The following is a 15,370-nucleotide window of genomic DNA, read 5'->3' on the forward strand; positions in this document are numbered from 1 at the left end:
GGAAAAAAGACAGTCTCTTCAATAAATGGTGCTGGGAAAATTGGACAGCTACATGCAAAAGAATGAAACTTGACCACTGTCTCACACGATACACAAAGATNCATACACAAAAATAAACTCCAAATGGATGAAAGACCTCAATGTGAGACAGGAATCCATCAAAATTCTAGAGGAGAACATAGGCAACAACTTCTATGACATCGGCCAGAGCAACCTTTTTCACGACACATCGCCAAAGGCAAGAGAAATAAAAGATAAAATGAACTTATGGGACTTTATCAGGATAAAGAGCTTCTGCACAGCCAAGGAAACAGTCAAAAAAACTAAGAGACAGCCCACGGAATGGGAGAATATATTTGCAAAGGACACCACAGATAAAGGACTGGTATCCAAGATCTACAAAGAACTTCTCAAACTCAATACACGAGAAACAAATAAACAAATCATAAAATGGGCAGAAGATATGAACAGACACTTTTCCAATGAAGACATACAAATGGCTAACAGACACATGAAAAAATGTTCAAAATCATTAGCCATCAGGGAAATTCAAATCAAAACCACACTAAGATACCACCTTACGCCGGTTAGAATGGCAAAAATTGACAAGGCATTTGGTTCTTCTTTATATCTTCTGTTTTTCTGCTGAGACTCAGTATTTTCCATTTTTGTCAAGTGTGTGTATAATTATTTGTTGATGCATTTTTATGATGGCTTTTCTTTTTCATATTTAACGACCTTATTTTTTAAGAGCAGTTTTAGGTTTATAGCAAATTTGAGAGGAAGGTACAAAAGGTTCCCATAAACCTCCTGTCCTCACATGTGTGTAGCATCTCCCGTTATCAATATACCCCCGCCAGAGTGGTGCATTTGTTATAATTTGTGAATCTACATTGACACATCGTAATCACCCAAAGTTCATGGTTTACATTAGGGTTCATTCTTGGTGTTGTACATTTTGTGGGTTTATGCAAATGGCAAATAAACATATGAAAAAAATTTTCCACATCAAATATCATCAGGGAAATACAAGTTAAAACAACTGTAAGATACTACTACAAACTATTAGAATGGCCAAAATGAAAAAAACAAATGTTAGTGGGGATGTGGAATAACAGGAAATCTCATTCATTGCTAGTATGAATGCAAGATGATAGAGCCACTTTGGAATAGAATACGCAAACATATTCTTGGAATATGATTTAGCAATTGCACTTCTTGGGATTTACCCGTAGGAGTTAGGAAAATTTATGTCCACAAAATAACTGCCACATTGATGATTATAACAGCTAAGTCTAATCGCCAAAACTTGGAAGTAACCTAGATGTCCTTCAGTAGGTGAATGGATAAATCAAGTGTGGTACATCCATCTGATGGAATGTTTTCAGCACTAAAATGAAATGAACTATCAGGCCATTGAAGAGACATGGAAGAAACTTAAATGCATATTACTAAGTGATATAAGCCAATCTGGAAAGGCTACAAACTGTATGATTCAAGCTATATGACATTTCGGAAAAGGCAAAACTGGGGAAACAGTGAAAGATTAATGGTTGCCAGGGATTGGTGGGGGCAGGCGATGTATAGCTTGAGCACGGATAATTTTTAGAGCAGTTAAAATATTCCTTATTATACAATAATTATGGATACATGTCATTATACATTCATCCAAATCTATAGTATGATAGGTTTTAAAAAATTTTGTTAAATAATTCTTAGATATCTGTCATCACAGTGTTGGCATGTATTATTATTGTTATTTTTATTTACTCTGCATACTTCCTAGCTTATGGCATATAGCGTTTGGCTACAGTAAACCTGTTACTGTCTAAAGTTTTCTATCATATAAGAATACCTCTTCCTGGTCCTTTTGCTAGAGAGAGAGTAGGTTTCTGTTGTTGTTGTTGTTGTTTTGTTTGTTTGTTTTTTATCTGTACCTTTTGTCATATTCTGGCTTTCAGTTTTTTTAGTGCCACATTTAGGATATTTGAGGCAATGAGAAAACCAAGGGAACTCACCATCACTTTCTTCCTTCAGTCCTGAGTTCCCTAGTTAGTCTGCCTTCTTTTCTCTACTTTTCAGAGTGCCTTTATATTTATTTTATAAAGAAGACATTCACTATTTTTTAGTTCTACTTAGCAGGAGAAATAGAAGTACATTTATTCTCTATTCCCAGAAATGGAAGCCTACTGTGTCTATTCTGGTAATTATTTTCTTTTTATTTTTAACTCTTTCTTGAAAGATAATACCTGTCTTTAATCTAGTATCTGCCAACATGATATATGTGAAGATAAGTTTCTTTTATTGTCTACTTGGGAGTTGACTGAACCCATTTCTAGCTGCAAGATGGGCAGATTTACTGAGTTTCTAGTATAAATTCTAGTATCTAGATTGTAGGCATTTACCAAGTTGGTTGTTCTAGCTAAAGTATAATAGAATTGCCTCTTAGCCCCAAATTTGATTCTCTGGTAATATGAGTTAATGGAGTACAGATTAGTCCCTTAAAAGCAACTTTTAAAGTCTCTTTCAGTCTCTTTTCCCTACCGTATAAAAGTATGAATCATACCACCAGGATGTAATATGTGACTTCTAATCCTCATGTATGCTTTGCCTCCTCTGTTCTCTTATGTTATTTTATTTTTTTGGGAGCTGCAGGATGTAAAAAAATATAAAAGATGTTGGGGAGTCTGAGGGGGGAAGCGGAAAGAGTATTATAGCTATATCATATCTCCTTTCACTCAGTTCAGAAATCGTTTTTTTCCTGGTTGGATGTAGGCATGTTTCTCCAAGCCAGTGAGTCAGAGTGAGTGAGAAAGAAAATTTTCTACCCTCCAGGTGGGCCATCTTTGTTTTCAGAGTGATGCGTGGATCAGCCATTATTTGCTCTGCTCATTTCAGCTTTGTTGGTTTAATAGTTAAAGGAAATCCCCTCCAAATTTAGACAATAATTAGTCAGTTTTAAGTGTTTCTGTTTTTAGTCTTTTTTGGTTCCTTACAGGTATTTTAGGAGAAGGGAGTGGCAGCCAGTCTGATTCCATTTAGGACTAAAATCTCCCAGATTAAGCTAGTCTTAAAGGAAACTTAAAAGTAAATCTAAGTGAAAACAAGTTTTTAAAAATTGATTTGAATGATTTAAGTGCTAAAATAATCTCTTCATTTAAAAATTGGTGACATACAAAAATAATTTTATTATTTGAATTTTCAAACCTTTTCAAATCTGCGAATCAAGCTCCTCTTGGTATTTGAATAGGTGCCATCTGCTGATCTGTAACTGAGCCAATTTTTGCATTTGGGCCTAAATTTAATACTTAATTCCAATAGATGAAACTTGCAGACCATTATAAGTAATGAAGCATTTGTAGATTTTTAATTTAATACTTTCCTAAAACTTGGATTTACTAAGATTATTCATATAGATAGTAATTCACATAGAGTTTTTAAAAGTACTTGTTATTAGTTACTTACACTATTCTGTTAGTTAAACAAGGAAGTCACTTGAGTAAGCTAGAGGTAGGTATCAGTTATAGTTGCATTAAAAAAAAATCCCAAATTTAGAAGTTTAAAATAGCAGCCAGAAGCTAAGAACAGCTAAGTCTATAACTCAGCNACTTACACTATTCTGTTAGTTAAACAAGGAAGTCACTTGAGTAAGCTAGAGGTAGGTATCAGTTATAGTTGCGTTAAAAAAAAAATCCCAAATTTAGAAGTTTAAAATAGCAGCCAGAAGCTAAGAACAGCTAAGTCTATAACTCAGCTGGGTGTTTTTTGCTGATTTGGACTGGGCTTGGTGATGCTTATTCATGTGTCTGTGGTCAGCTGTGAACAGGCTAGGTGACTTTGCTAATCTTGACCTGCTCTCTCTTATGTCTGGGTCATTAGACTTATCTCTGTTCCATGTATGTCATCTCCAGTAGGCTAGCCCAGGCATGTTCTTGTAGTAAAAGGGATGTAGAGAGCAAGCACAGAAAGTGTACTATATCTCTTGTGGCCTAGGTTTGGAACTGTCAAAGTATCACTTCCTTTCATAAGTCACAAAGGTTGATAAGATAGACTCTAGCTATCAATGAATTGCAAAGTAACATTTGAAAGATTGTAGACATAGGGAGGGGTATCTACAACTCAATCCACTATTTTTGAAAAGGATGGAATTGGGTCTAGGATCCCATTTCATTCCTCCAGACCAGGTTTCTTTTTGTATACTAACTGTTCTTCCTACTTAACTATACTATAAATCTGAATGGTTTTAGGGAGAGAAATGTTTGTGCCTTAGTGTGTGTCTTGGTCCTCAAGTACTGACCTAGAAAGCTGTGATGAATTCACTTTCTTTTTATCTTTTGAATATTTAGTACTTCACAAAATCAGTTTTAGAGTAGCTGAAGAAAATAGATTGCATGTAATTGTAAATGTCTGGTATTTTACAAATGTTATCAGTACAGTGAACCTTTGGAAGATTAAGAAGAATTTTTAACATTGCTTTACCCATTTATTTTTCTTTTACTATAAATCACAGGGAACTAGAATGAAATATCAGGATGTATTAATCTGGTAATCATGATCTTAAGTTCACTTTACATCCTATATCCTTTTTTTTTTTTTAAAGATTTTATTTATTTATTTGAAAGAGAGAGAGACAGCCAGTGAGAGAGGGAACATAAGCAGGGCGAGTGGGAGAGGAAGAAGCAGGCTCCCAGGGAGCCTGATGTGGGGCTGGATCCCAGGACCCTGGGATTGCTCTGAGCTGAAGGCAGACACTTAACGACTGAGCCACCCAGGCGCCCCATGCATCCTATATCCTAAAAAAGATTGTTCTATTTAGATGCAATTCTTTTTGGAAAGCAAATTACAGGGTCAGATATAAAACTTCAAGGTGTGTTTTGCCTCATGTTGAAATTTTTATTAGAGCCTACTCACCCCTCATTGTTGCCCTTGTCTTTGTGGACCTGGACATATATGAAAAAGATAAATTGTTACACAGTTGTGGCAGCTTCAAGTTGTCCTGTTTGTTTGTCCCCAAATCTTTCTATGCCAGTTCCAAAATGCCCTCATGCCAAAATTAGGCTTAGAAAAATAATGTATTTCATATATGACATATGTTTGAAATTAACAGGAAATGCAGCCAAGATTTGGAAATTAACAAGGAAAAAGTTATTTCTGAAAACATTTGAGAGCCAAGGAAGAGTGTTCAGCTTAAAGCATTAGGACATTTCATTGTTTAGTAAATTAAATAATTTTTTAGAAGTCCCAGAAGGAACAACCTTAACATTTCTTTCTTTCAGTGTATATGAACCATTCTTATTTAAAATCTCATTGTCACAATTTAAATGAGTAGTCTAAATGTACAACGTATAGGGTAACATATACTGATAAGCTGCTAAATCTTATCTTGTGTGAATTTTTTGGAAATTAAATCATAGACTTCAGTTTTTCCATATGTGAGAGGGATATCTATTGATCTGCTACCTGCATAGAAAGCAACAGTTAAAGGGATCCAGAACAAGAATCAAACCATCCCTCTCTTTTTTTTTTTTTAAGAACTACAAGAACATGCCTGGGCTAGCCTACTGGAGATGACATACATGGAACAGAGATAAGTTTTTTTTTAAGATTTTATTTATTTCAGAGAGAGTGTGAGCAAGAGAGCACAAGCAGGGATAGTGGCAGAGGGAGAGAAAAAAGCAGACTCCCCACTGAGCAGGGAGCCCCATGCAGAGCTCGATACTTGGACCCTGGGATCATGACCTGAGCCGAAGGCAGACTCTTAACTGACTGAGCCACTGAGGTGCCCCTATGGCAGCATTATTCTTAATAGCCTAAAGGTAGAAACAACCCAAATGTCCATCAACTGATGAATGAATAGACAAAATGTGGTACATCCATTCAATGGAGTATTATTTGGCCATGTAAAGGACTGATACAAGCTACAAGATGAATAAAACTCGAAAATGTTATGCTAAGTGAAAGAAGCAAGTCACAGGGTACCTGGGGGCTCATTCAGTTGGGCATCCAGCTCTTGATTTTGGCTCAGGTCATGATCTCATGGTGGTGAGATTGAGCCCTGCGATGGGCTCCACAATGGGCGTGGAACCTGGTTAAGATTCTCTCTTTCACTTTCCCTCTTCCCTCTCTGCCCCCACACTTTCTGTCTCTAAAAAAAAAAAAATAGAGAAAAAAATAATTAAAAAATAATTTAAAAAAGAAGAGTCGCAAAACACCAAGTTCCATATGATTCCATTCTTATAAAAGTCCAGACAGTGAGACTTATAGAGATAGAAAATAGATTAATGGTTGCTTAGGCCTAAGTGGTGGGTTGGGGGGGGGTGGGATGGTGAGATAGGGTGATAGCTAAAGAGTATGAGATTTCTTTTCAAGGTGATAAAAATGTTCTAAAATTGGTGACCGTCTTACATATACTAAAAACCACTGGACTGTACACTTTGGGTAAATGGTACTGTATGTGAATTATATCTCAATAAACCTATTTTTAAAAAGGAATGCATGGAGCATAGAATGTAACAATAGTCCTTCTGATATAATGGTCTGGAATCAAAGTAGACATACCATGATGCAAGAGAGAGCAAAGAACAAGCCAAAATCATGTTCCTCTCCGCATGAAGTTATCTCACTCATCTTTCCTCTGGCTAACCCATGTAGAAGGAAATTTTCTGCATTCACCAACATCCCCTGTGTATGGAATGCCCTCCTACCTCCTCTGGACATCTTCACCTGTTGAAATCCACCCAGGACATAGAAACCCACTCTAAGTTGCTTGCTACTGCTTTATAAAGAAACCTTCCCCAATGGCCTCGGCAAAGAGTGATCTTTGCTTCTCTGAACTCTTGAGAACTTTGCTTATAATTTTCTTATGTCATTTATCACTTTTCATCAGAGGTTACAGCTATTGATATTATACAATTAATTTTCCTGTAAGACAGAAAACTCTTTGAAAGCTGGGTATTTAAAAGCAAAAGATACATTGTCCATAGTCATTCCAGAGGAAACATTGGCTGAGTTTAGCTTTTGAGCTCTTTCACTTTTTGCAAATTTTTCTAGGTATTTCTTATACTATAAAAACAAGTGATACATCTATAATGCTTTATATTTAAAGATATTTTTCAGTGTAATCTATCATTTAAGTCCTCAAAAGTATGCTAAGAGATAAGTATTTTTATTAGCTCTATTTTACAGATGAAGGAACTTCAGAGAGTTGAAAGACCTGATGAATATCATACAATGGTAACTAGTTCCAGTTTGCAAATGCCACCCACTGCTTTCTGCTAATGGTATTGTCAACAAAAAGTGGGGGTGTTCTACAGGATATCTTCCTAAAGTGATAGGCAAAGCCGTGCATTCAGTGTTTCTTTTTCATTGTACTATGGAATTGGGTAATATTATAGTCTTCAGCATCTTGGATTTCTTTTCCTATTAACAAACCACCCACCCAGTGATATCCTGCATTCTTAGTGGTTGAATCCAGCTCATCTTTCCTCTAGTTGATATTTAATATCTACATAATTTTAGTGATTTATCTAGTCTGTTGATGTTGAATCCCATCTGAAAGTCGCAGGATGCTGAAAACTCACAAAGAAGAGATAGGCAATCTCAAAAAACAAAGCATCTCTCTTTCAAAGACAAAGATCATATTACCAGACTGACAGTTCCTTGATAACCCCATTTTACAACGATGGGAAGAGACAACTAGGAAGACACTGTAAAACACCATAGTGACAGAACAGATTTTCCCTCTAATTTATAAAAGCCTATTCAAAGTGTGTAATTTTGAGTTAGGTTGAAAACATATATGGCTTCATGTCTATGGGTCTAGTCAGAAATCATGAAATCAACAAGTCAACTGTGAGATTCTTAACCCAGATAAGCCTTTGTCTTCTTATAAATTGCTCTAAGACTCCAAAGGAATCCAAGTTCCTATGAATGGAACCCTGACAAGAACAACACAGGCAAACCTCGTTTTGTTGTACATCCCTTTATTTTACTTTGTAGATACTGCATTTATTACAAATTGAAAGTTTGTGGCAACCCTGCATCGAGAAAGTCTATCAATGCTAGTTCTCCAACAGTATTTGCTCCCTTCATGTCTCTGTGGCACATTTTGGTAATTCTCATAACACTTCAAACTTTTTCTTTATTATTGTATTTATTATGGTGATCTGTGATCAGTGACTTTTGATGTTACTATTGTAATTGTTTTGGGGCACCATGAACTACACCCATATGAAATGGCAAACTTAATCAGTAAGTGTAGTATGTGTTTTGACTTCATCACCCAGTCATTCTCCTGTCTCTCTCCCTCTCTTCAGGCCTTTCTATTCTCTGAGACACAACAATATTGAAATCAGGCCAAGTAAAAACCCTACAATGTCCTCTCAATGTTCAAGAGAAAGGAAGAGCCATATGTCTCTCACCTTAAATCAAAAGCTAGAAATGACTAAGCCCAGTGTGCAAAGTATGTTGAAAGCCTAGAAAGGCTTAGCCTCCTGTTTCAGTTAGCCAAGTTGTGAATGCAAAAGAAAAGTTCTTGAAGAAATGAAAAGCACTACTCCAGTGAGTACACAAATGGTAAAATACATACATATATACATAAATAAATAAATATTAAAAAAAATTAAAAAAAAAAACAAACCAGCCTTATTACTGATATGAAGAAAGTTTTAGTTGAATGGAAGATCAAACCAGCCACAACTTTCCCTTAAGCCAAAGCCTAATCTAGGGCAAGGCCCTAACTCTCTTCAATTCTTTAAAGACTGAGAGAGGTGAGAAAGCTGCAGAAGAAAAGTCTGAAGCTAGCAGAGATTGCTTCATGTGACTTAAAGAGAGAAACCATCTGCATAAAATAAAAGTGCAGGGACGCCTGGGTGGCACAGCGGTTAAGCGTCTGCCTTCGGCTCAGGGCATGATCCCGGCGTTATGGGATCAAGCCCCACATCAGGCTCCTCTGCTGTGAGCCTGCTTCTTCCTCTCCCACTCCCCCTGCTTGTGTTCCCCCTCTCACGGGCTGTCTCTATCTCTGTCAAATAAATAAATAAAATCTTTAAAAAAAAAGTGCAAGGTAAAGCAGCAAGTACTAGTGTAGAAACTACGACAAATTATCCACAAGATCTAGCTAAGATAAGTGTAGGTGGCTACACTAAACAATAGTTTTGCAATGTAGTTGAAACAGCTTTCTATTGGAAGAAGATGCCATCTAGAATGTGCATAACTAGAGAGGAAAAGTCAATGCCTGGCTTCAGAGCCTCAAAGAACAGGCTGACTCTCCTTTCACAGGCTAGTGCAGCTGGAGACTTTAAGTTGAAGCCAGTGCTCGTTTACCATTCTTAAAATCCTAAGGCCCTTAAGAATTATGCTAAATCTTTTCTTCCTGTGCTCTATAAATGGGAAAACAAAGCCTAGATGACAGGACACCTATTTACAAAATGGTTTACTGGTTATTTTAAGCCCACTGTTGAGACCTGCTCAAGGGAAAAAAAAAGATTCCTTTCAAAATATTATTCTTCCTTGACAATGTACCTGGTGGTCACCTAAGACCAATGTACCTTGTCATCTATCACTCTGATGGATATGTACAACAAGATTAATGTTTCCATGCCTGCTAACACATCATTCTGTAGCCCATGGATCAAGGAGCACTTTCAACTTTCAAGTCTTATTATTTAAGAAATACATTTCATAAGGCTGCAGCTGTCACTGACAGTGATTCCTCTGATGGATCCAGGAAAGGTAAATTGAAAACCTTCTGGAAAGGATTCACCACTCTAGACGATGCTAAAATCATTCATGATTCATGGGAAGAAGTCAAAGTATCAACATTAATAGGAGTTTAGAAGATTCCAACCCTCATGGGTGACTTTGAGGGGTTCGTGACTTCAGTGGAAGAAGTAACTGCAGATGTGGTAGAAAGAGCAAGAGAACTAGAATTAGAAGTGGAGCCTGAAGATATGACTGAATTGCTGCAATCTCCTGATAAAACTGTAACAGATGAGGAGTTGCTTCTTAGGTATGAGCAAAGAAAGTTGTTTCTTGAGATGGAATCTACTCGTGATGAAGATGCTAGGAAGATTGTTGAAATGACAACAAAACATTTAGAATATTACATAAATTTAGTTGATAAAGCAGTGGCAGGGTTTGAGAAGATTGACTCCAGTTTTGAAAGAAGTTCTACTGTAGGTAAAATGCTATCAAACAGCACTGCGTGCTACAGAAGTCATTCATGAGAGGAAGTCAACTGGATGTAGCAAGCTTCATTGTTGCCTTATTTTAAGAAATTGTCACAGCCAGCCCAACCTTTAGCAACCACCACCCTGATCAGCCAGTAGCCATCAACATTGAGGCAAGACCCTCCACCAGCAAAAAGATTATGACTCACTTAAAACTCAGATGGTAGCTGGCATTTTAAAAATTAAGGTATGTATATTGCTCTTTTAGGCATAATGCTATTGCTCACTTAATAGACTACAATATAGTACAAACATAACTTTTATATGCACTGGGAAACCAGGAAATTCATTTGACTCACTTTATTACAATATTCACTTTTTTTTTTTAAAAGATTTTATTTATTTATTTGACAGAGATAGAGACAGCTAGTGGGAGAGGGAACTCAAGCAGGGGGAGTGGGAGAGGAAGAAGCAGGCTCACAGCAGAGGAGCCTGATGGGCTCGATCCCATAACGCTGGGATCACGCTGTGAGCCCAAGGCAGACGCTTAACGACTGCGCCCCCCAGGCGCCCCGCAATATTCCCTTTTTTTGCAGTGGTCTAGAACCAAGTCCCTCTCTGCCTGCAGCTCCCACTGCTTGTGTTCTCTGTCTCTCTCTCTCTCTCAATCTGTCAAATAAATAAAATTTTTTTAAAAAAAGAATAACGCTGCTATAAACATTCATGTACAAGCTTATGTGCAAACATATGATTTCATTTCTCTTGGATATATATATATATGGGTGGAATTGCGGGTCATATAATAACTATGTCTAATCATTTGGTGAAGTGTCAGACCATTTTCCAAAGTGGTTGCCCCATTTCACGTTTCCACTAGCAGCGTATGAGGCTTCCAATTTCTTCTCATCCTTGCCACCATTTGTTATTATTCAACTTTTTGATTCTAGCTATCTTAGCAGGTATGAAGTGATATTTCATAGTGGTTTTGGTTTGCATTTCCCTGATGGTTAATGATGTCGAGTAACATTTTTGTGTACTTATTAGTCATTTGAATTTCTTACTTGTGGAAATGTCTCTTCAAATCCTATGCCCATTTTCAATTAGGTTATTTGTGTTTTTTTAAAATTGTTGTTAAGAGTTCTTTATATATTCTGTATACAAGAACCTTATGAGATATATGGTTTTCAAATACAGTTATTTCTCATTATTCATGGATTCCATATTTGCAAATTTGCCTACTCACTGAAATTTATTTGTGGCCCCAAATCAATACTTGTGGTACTTTCACATTCAAATGGTGCGGAGTGGCAAAACAATTTGAGTTGCCTGGTGTGCACATTCCTAGCTGAGATGACATAAAGCAACCTTCTGCTTTTTTGTTCAACTCTCATGCTGTAAAAAGGTTTCCTTTTCTTTTTTTTTCTTTTTGGTTTATTTAGTGTCAGAATTTTTTTTTCTCTCTTTTTTTTTTTTGGCATTTTTGGGCTTTTCGTCAGGCACTTTGCTGTTTAAAATAACTTTCAAGTGTAATGCTGAAATGCCGTTTAGTGTTCATAAGCACAAGAAAGCTGTGAGGTGCCTTAAGGAGAAAATATATGTGTTAGATAAGCTTTATTCAGGCATGCATTATATTGCTGTTGGCCATGTTCATGTTGGGGAATCAACAGTATATATTTAAAATGTTGTCTTTAAACAGAAACACACAAAAAAGTTATGAATTGATTGGTTGATAAAAATGTTGTGACCAGAGGCTTGCAGAAAGATAATCCTGTATTTTCCATAGTAGCAACAATTCATTATTTTTTTTTAAAGATTTTATTTATTTATTTGACTGAGATAGAGACAGCTAGCGAGAGAGGGAACACAAGTAGGGGGAGTGGGAGAGGAAGAAGCAGGCTCCCAGCGGAGGAGCCTGATGTGGGGCTCGATCCCGTAATGCTGGGATCACGCCCTGAGCTAAAGGCAGATGCTTAACTGCTCTGGCACCCAGGCGCCCCTACAATTCATTATTTCTTAATCAGTATTTGCAGTAACGTTATAGAACACAATTACTGCGAATAATGAGAATCAAATATATTTTCTCTCATTTTGGGTTGCCTTTTCACTTTCTTGTTGGTATGCTTTAAAACATAAATACTTTTAATTTTGATGATGACCAGTCTATTTTTTTCTCTTGTTCATGTTTTCATGTCACACCTAAGAGTCCTTTGCCAAACCCAAGGTCATGAAGATTTATTGCCATGTTTTCTTCTAAGAGTCTTACAGTTTTAGTTCATACATTTAGGTCTTTGGCCCATCTTGAGTTAATTTTTGTATATGGCGAGAAGTAAGTGTCCAGTTTCATTCTTCTGCATGTGGTTATTTAGTTGTCCCAGCACCGTTTGTTTGAAAATATTATTCTTTCCCTATTTCGTGGTCTTGGCACTGATGTTGAAAATCAGTTGACCATAAATAAGGGTTTATTTCTGGACTCTCAGTCCTTTTCCAGCCATCTATATCTATTATGCGAGTGCCAAACTGTCTTATTACTGTTGCTGTATAGTAAGTTTTAAAGTGGGGAAGTGTGAGTCTTCCTACTTTGCTCTTCTTTTCTAAGGTTGCTTTTGGTATTCTGGTTCCTTTGCAATTCCATCTGAATTTTAGAATAAACTTGTCAATTTCTATAAAGAAGTCAGCTAGAATTGTGATGAGGGTTGCACTGGATCTGTAGGCCATTTGAGGGAATACTGCCAGCGGAACAATTAAGTCTTCCAATCATGAACATGGGATAATTTTTTCCAATTAGGTAGATCTTCTTTATTCATTCTGCAATGTTTTGTAGTTTCCAGAGTATAAATTTTATACTTCTTTTCTCCAATTTATTCCCAAGTATTAAAAAAAGTCCAATTCCCAATTGTTCACTCTAGCCCATTCATTCTTAATTGTTTATAATCTTTCAGTTGTCCTCTGTTCTTTCATGTCTCTGGACACTTATAAATACTGTTCCCTCTGCCTGGAAAGTCTTCAACCCCAAGTCTCATTGTTGAATTCTTTTTTTTTTTTTTGAATTTAAATAAAATTTGTTTATTTTTTATAATAATTTTTTATTATGTTAGTCACCATACAGTATATCCTTAGTTTTTGATGTAATGTTCCATGATTAATTATTTACATATAACACCCAGTGCACCATGCAATATGTGCCCTCCTTAATACCTGTTACTGGCCTATCCCAATCCCCCACCCCCTTCCCCTCTGAAGCCCTCGGTTTGTTTCCCAGAGTCCACAGTCTCTCATGGTTCATTCCCCTTCTGTTTACCCCCCCTTCATTTTTCCCTTCCTTCTCCTACCGATCTTCCTATTTCTTATGTTCCATAAATGAGTGAAACCATATGATAATCGTCTTTCTCTGCTTGACTTATTTCACTTAGCATAATCTCCTCCAGTCCTGTACATGTTGCTGCAAATGTGTAATCGNAGAGTGATTTGTAGTTTCTAGAATATAGATCCTTTACGTCTCTAATTAAGTTAATTCCAAGATAACATATGATTTTTGGTGCTATTGTAAATGGAATGGATTCCCTATTTCTTTTTCTTCAGTCTCATTGTTCGTGTGTAGAAATGCAACTGATTTCTGAGCATTGATTTTGTATCCTGCCACTTTACTGAATTGCTCTCTAAGTTCTAGTAGTTTGGGGGTGGAGTCTTTTGGGTTTTCCATATAGAGTATCATGTCATCTGCAAAGAGAGACATTTTGACTTCTTCTTTGCCGATTTGGATACCTTTTATCCCTTTTTGTTGTCTGATTGCTGTTACAAGGACTACTAGTACTATGTTGAATAATAATGGCGAGAGTGGGCATCCTTGTTGTGTTCCTGATCTTAAGAGAAAGGCTTTCAGCTGTTCCCCATTGAGAATGATATTCACTGTAGGCTTTTCATAGATTGTTTTTATGAAATTGAGGAACGTACCCTCTATCCCTACACTCTGAAGGGTTTTAATCAGGAAATGAAGCTGTATTTTGTCAAATGCTTTTTCTGCATCAATTGAGAGGATCATATGTTTCTTGACTCTTTTCTTGTTGATATGATCTATCACAGTGATCAATTTGCAAATGTTGAACCACCCTTGCATTCCAGGGATGAATCCCACTTGGCCTTGATGGATAATCCTTTTAATGTACTGTTGGATCTTCTTAGCTAGGGTCTTGTTGAGAATTTTGGTGTCCATATTCATCAGTGATATCAGTCTATAATTCTCCTTTTTGATGGGGTCTTCGCCTGGTTTGGGGATCAAGGTAATACTGGCCTCATAGAATTAGTTTGGTAGTTTTCCTTCTGTTTCTATTTTTTGAAACAGCTTCAGGAGAATAGGTATTATTCTTTCTTTGCATGTTTGGTAGAATTCCCCAGGGAATCCGTCAGGCCCTGGACTCTTGTTTTTGGGGAGGTTTTTGATCACTGCTTCAATCTCTTCATAATTAATCGGTCTGTTTAAATAATCAATTTCTTCCTGTTTCAGTCTTGGTAGTTTATAGGTTTCCAGGAAGACATCCATTTCTTCCAGGTTGTTTAATTTATTGACATAAAGCTANTCCTGTTTCAGTCTTGGTAGTTTATAGGTTTCCAGGAAGCCATCCATTTCTTCCAGGTTGTTTAATTTATTGACATAAAGCTATTGATAAAAGTTTCTAGTGATCCTTCCTATTTCATTGGTGTTGGTTGTGATCTCTCCCCTTTCATTCATAATTTTATTAATTTAGGTCCTTTCTCTATTCTTTTAATAAGTCTGGCCAGTGGCTTATCGATCTTATTTATTCTTTCAAAGAACCAGCTTCTAGTTCTGTTGATCTGCTCTACTGTGCTCCTGGTTTCTAATTCATTGATCTCTGCTCTAATCCTGATCGCCTGCCTTCTTGTACATGGGTTAGGCCCGTTCTTCTGTTCCAGCTCCAGCTTCTTGAGGTGAGAATATAAAAACTGCATTTTAGATTTTTCTGTTCTTTTGCATGAGGCTTGGATGGCTATATATTTTCCCCTTATGACCAACTTTGCATTGTCCCATAGGTTTTGGACCGATGTATTTTCATCCTCATTGGTCTCCAGAAATTGTTTAATCTGATTTTTAATTTCCTGCTTTACCCAATCATTCTTGAGCAGGATGGTTCTTAGTTTCCAAGTGTTTGAGTTTCTTCCAAATATTTCCTTGTGATTGAGTTCCA

The sequence above is a fragment of the Ailuropoda melanoleuca genome, chromosome 17 (genome assembly GCF_002007445.2).
Source record: "Ailuropoda melanoleuca isolate Jingjing chromosome 17, ASM200744v2, whole genome shotgun sequence".
NCBI classification, from domain to species: Eukaryota; Metazoa; Chordata; class Mammalia; order Carnivora; family Ursidae; genus Ailuropoda; species Ailuropoda melanoleuca.